Source organism: Citrus sinensis, chromosome 7 (assembly GCF_022201045.2).
Source record: "Citrus sinensis cultivar Valencia sweet orange chromosome 7, DVS_A1.0, whole genome shotgun sequence".
NCBI lineage: Eukaryota > Viridiplantae > Streptophyta > Magnoliopsida > Sapindales > Rutaceae > Citrus > Citrus sinensis.
Window position 1 is genome coordinate 23,435,503 of NC_068562.1, and position 5,141 is coordinate 23,440,643.

At 33.5% G+C, this 5,141-nt stretch overlaps 1 long non-coding RNA gene across 1 annotated transcript; it reads right to left on the bottom strand.

Annotated features, from left to right (window-relative positions):
• Positions 1–2,578: 2,578 nt before the first annotated feature.
• LOC107176471 (uncharacterized) lies at positions 2,579–3,572 on the bottom strand. Its single transcript, XR_001507798.3, has 3 exons — positions 3,198–3,572; positions 3,004–3,082; positions 2,579–2,902 (listed from the first exon to the last, which is right to left on the bottom strand). It is a non-coding gene; the product is annotated as an uncharacterized LOC107176471 (long non-coding RNA).
• Between the last annotated feature and the right edge of the window lie 1,569 nt (positions 3,573–5,141).

Genomic DNA, 5,141 nt, shown 5'->3' on the forward strand with positions numbered 1-5,141 from the left:
CGCGTTAACTCTACAGTGAGACAGCCTTCGGTCTTTTCTCCAACGGTGTTAACTCTACGTTCTCACAACTTCTGAGTGGACTTACGAATCAATTTTGCTTGAAGGCCAGTCAATGAACAAAGTGACAAAAATAAATATGGGAAAATTATAAAAAGTATCATCTTCTTATTGGTTCAACACCATCAGCCTCGTCCTCTTAGTACTTACGTTTAAACACCGAAATTTAAATTAAAAATAATTTGACAGAAGACTGATAAAACAAATTATAACACTCAATACTATAAAATCACATACTGCTACAATTCATTTTATCAGTGTTTAGTTAGTATTTAGTTTCTTTAACATTTTTCCGATATTTATTTAAAAAATTTAATAAAATACAAACGGAATAAGCTTAAAACTATATAGAATAATTGTTATTTATAAAAATAATGAAAAACATGTTTACATGAGGTTACCATTAATTAAAAAAAAGGTCAACATAATCATAGTGTTTATGGTCGGGTTATTTGTTAAGCGGAATTCTAGAATCTTCTACGACTTCAGGTAAATCTAGAATCTTCTACTATATTTATAATTATAGTTTAAATTGTCATTACAAATTTAAAATTGGCAAAACGTCATGATTAAATTATTGCAACAGTACAAAGTATGTCCTTCCTTGATCAGTCGTGGAAAATCAACAACGCGTCTCCTTTCAGTCTTCGCGGGAAATTTGTTTGGTTGGATTGTCTGAAGGCGTGAGATTCTCCTTGCCTTTAAGGCTTTTTGTTAACAAAATAGTAGTTAAAAAAAATGAAAATTTTCAAATTACGAAGATGGACAAAAGTATGCATTTCTTGCCTTTCTTTTAGGTCATTTTTTTATCTTGATTTTATTGGTGGTTATTGTGCTAATCGCAGTCAATTCTTCTTGGCTTAGCTTAAGTCTAACGATCTGGAGAACATATATGCATGTGCATATTCATTCTTAAGTGCAGGTGTTTGTATTTTTTTTTTTAGTGCGGATATATTTTTAAACTGTACAATTTAATAAATTTAGTAACAGTGTGTCAAACACTCATATGTATATTACAATAAAAAATTGTAATAAAAAAATATATTGATATTTACAAAAATATATATTGTGATCATCTGTTTTAATGTGATTTTGATTCAGCTCAACAATATTATGAAATCTTGTCTTTTTGGTGGGTGGTTTGGTTAATGGTGAGGGGTTATTCATTTCATAACAGCTTTTTGGGGATAAACAAAACTGCAATGGTCTTGAAATTAAATAACGGAAAACGATCATTAGAGACAACGCCAATGGTGACCGATGACGGCACTCCGACAATCAAGTCAAGTGAGTATTGGAGAGAGTATTGGGTTTTTCAAAAACCCTAATATTAGTGAAAATTGAGAGTTGTGTGGAAGAAGTTGAACCTATTTTGTTGAGACTTATTTAACATTATAAAGGGAGTGCCTGTAAGTGTATCTTAGTGTCTTTTTTGGAGATGTGGCAGACAATAATAAGTCATTCCCCACCTTAGATTGGGTTTTTAGGTAATTTGACCATTCAACTTGAGTCTTTTAGCCCCTTTTAAGGCTAAACATGTGTCAGCCACACAGCCTTTAGCCGGGTGGTCAAGGCTACTGCCTCCAAATATGAGGACAACAATTCAAACCCCCACAAATGCATTGTGGGGTAAATTACTTCCTTAACTATAATATATAATTGAGTGGAGGCAGTCTTTTCCTTTACCAAGTGTGAGTGAAGTAGATATTCTTAGGGTATTAGTGGGTTAAAACATCTGAACAATGCTTCATAAGAATTGATGTAAACTAGTCCCAATAATAATATGATTTGTAAATATCAGCTATAGTCTCATATAATATAAATTTCAGTATTAGCAATAATCTTATTTAATCAAAAAGTAGTATGAGCAATAGTATTATGTAATTAAAAAAAAAAGACTAAACACGTGTCAGCTATGAAACTGTGCTCAATAACAACATGTCTTAATCTCTGATTGATTTATTCAAATGAGTTAATCAGACTTTTAGAGCAATTAACTCCTCAATTGATGGTTGAGATAATAGCTGAGTTAATTTCTACGTAATAGGGTGGCTCAGATCTTCCCATTCTATCTTTGCTTTTTGAATTTCCTCTTCATCTTTTGCAAAGGCCAATTGGTCATGAGGGCTACTGTACACATGCCACGCTCTAATTGCATGGCCCAAATTTTAGTTACCAGCAACATCATCCTAGATCAAGTATACTATGATATAGTATAAAATTTTATCCTCACAAAATTAAAAAGAATATCTGATTTCACACCCACATTTGGGGCAAATGCTTATCCCTACCCAATTTTAATTAAAAGATTGAATAGATATATACGAATGGTTATATGAGAGTCCCTAAAAAGGAACTTCACCACTCGGTCTAAGGCCGAGTGGTTATGCAAATGTATGGTTGAGGTTGAATATTGAGTTGACGGAGAAAATACAGTTCAAATATCACGTAAGGAATTCATTGGCTCATTGCTATTCGTGGATGCAAGAGGATCGATTTACATAGCGTGCTCCCAAATAACTTTCACGAAATAGGCCAGCTTTCAAGAACCAGGCCATGATATTAATAACAAAGCCAGGAATGGATCCAGCATGCGTGAAACATTAGTAAAAATTTAAAATTTCAACATTAATATCCCCCTATACAATTTTAATTGTGGGTTACACATCTATTGAAGTAATTTCTTGCATAGCAAGCGGATAATTGATTGAAGAGGAAGAGCGAGTCCATTTTCTTTGACTTCTCCTCTGCTCCTCGAATAATATTTTCTGCAACATGATTTCTAGAACGACGAAGACATATTGTGATAGTCTTTACTGTGATTTGGTAGTTGCTGAGGTTCTACCTGAAATAAAATGCCAAGAGTATTAATTTCTTAGTGCGAGTGCCGTACTCAACACGGATAACTTGATATTGAAACAGCCCATAAGGCAAGCTCTTTCTCACCCTTCAGAAGCCATTTTTCTGCAACATGATTTCTGAAATTAATCATGATATGAAGGGCTGATGGTTGCTCAGTTTGCGCCTGAAGTTAAGACACAGAAAAAAAATCCTTTATTCAAAATATGTTTCTGATACCCTCTGCAAGAAACAAAAACAATTACTATCAAGAATACAGATGGATATCTGATGATACTTACCGAGTAGTTGAAACGGCTGGAAGTTGTATATATCAACTTTGTTAATTTTTTGGACAGAGAAATCAGGGTCAATTCTCTTCTTGTTCAGAAGATTGATGGTAACTTCTTCTTCTTACAAGGTAGCCCATCTCGGATTCGAAGTGCCAGAGTCTTAGCAAGCTCTCTCTCCGATTCTGTTTTCACAAGAAATATTTTGCCCTGCACTGACAGAGAACAATGGGTGATCATTCATTTTTATACACACAAGCTTGGTGATGGTCGGTATCTGGGCTGAGTTGGAATGATGAACCCGCGAGGGAATTTTGAATTTTCCTTTGACGGCGTTAGGGAGAGATCTGTTTCCTTTTAGCATCTTACAGTCAGCTTTCCACTACAGACTGTCTCCTTCTCTGAGAAGTAGTGAAGTGAATGAAGTTGACGTGTCCCCTTCCTTGAGAAGTAGTTCTTTGCCGTAGGCCCTCAGCTAGCCTCATACTATACAATATTCTGCTTCTTTTGTTTTCTTCCGCTGTCTCCTTCTCGTTAAAGTAGTAAAAAATCTACATCATTTTTTTATCCTTTTTCTTCGTGAGTGTTTGTGCTGTTATAAATGTCTAAGCTGCTTCTGGTATCTTCACCTTATGGGCTCTATTTATTGGATGCCATTGGGCTTCTAAGTGTGAGCCCGTATTGGAGGTTGAAGGAAAAATTTTTTTCCTTCTCGAATCTGGTTCACTCTTCTCTCGTTTGATACTTGGGTGGCAAGGTGTGGGTGTGTGCCCGGGGGCGGATCTATATAGGGACCAATATGGGCCATGACTCCAGTAAAAAAAAAAAAAATTGAATAGTTTAATATCTAATATTTTATATTAAAATAAACATATATTAATAAAATATCTATTTTATAGGCATGTACGGTGCCGTTTATTTACAAAATAAAAAAGAAGAAGTTATTGTACTTGATTTTTGTTCCATAAAAGAACACAAACCTCAAGTTTAGGAGATTTTATAATTTTGTTTGTTCACTTGCATATATGTTTTGAAACAAAATGTGAACTTTGATTAAAGTCCTTTATTTTCTATTATATTAATAATTGCTTATTTACATTAAAGATTTTATTGAATTTTTTTTAAAAAATTCTTTGGCCCCTCCAGTCAAGATTGGCTCGTTCTGCCCCTGTGTGTGCCTGTAAGGATACTCCTACGCTCAAGTAAGGGTGTGCAAGAAAATTATGATGTGAGGAAGACTAACTAAAAAAGAATTTAGAGGAAGAAGATGACTCTAGTGTTTTTGAACTAGAGCTTGTGGGATCTCATGAATGTTCAAGTTTGTGACAGATAGATTTGCTATCTATCTTATAAATTATCTATAAGTATAAACATCGAGATAGATTTGCTATCCTAATTAAAGCATCGCGTGTCCATCATAGATTTGGGCACGTGGTGCTCCATTTATTGCTTGTACTACATTTTCTATAGAGTTGGAATATCTCTTAGTCAATTATCTATTTCTAAATTTGTTTCTTATTTTGAACCAATTTCAATGGTCATTCGCTTTTCTTAACAAAGTACATATTGTTTTCTTAGTGGTCTCATATTCGTGCTAATCGCGTTTGTTTTATCCCCCTTTTTTTTTTCCGAAATGAGTTTGAACAAGTCCGGATCATTTTTTTTTACAGCAAATGATAAGTGTCGTTTACTTTTTTCTTTTTTTTTATAAAATATGATACCTGTAGGGGTTGATTTTATTCCTTATCGTAATATTTCTTCGAATTTACTTAAAAAATATTTTCAAATTAATATTTAAGAAACCTCTTGGTTGTACTATAATTAAATTTATATATCTATTACCCAATAGACTCTAGATATAGATTGTAATATAGTTGTAAACTACAACAATTTCAAAACCATTGTAGAATACAAAAGAAGAAGCTTGTACAGTTCAAACCTAGTTATGAACTCCCA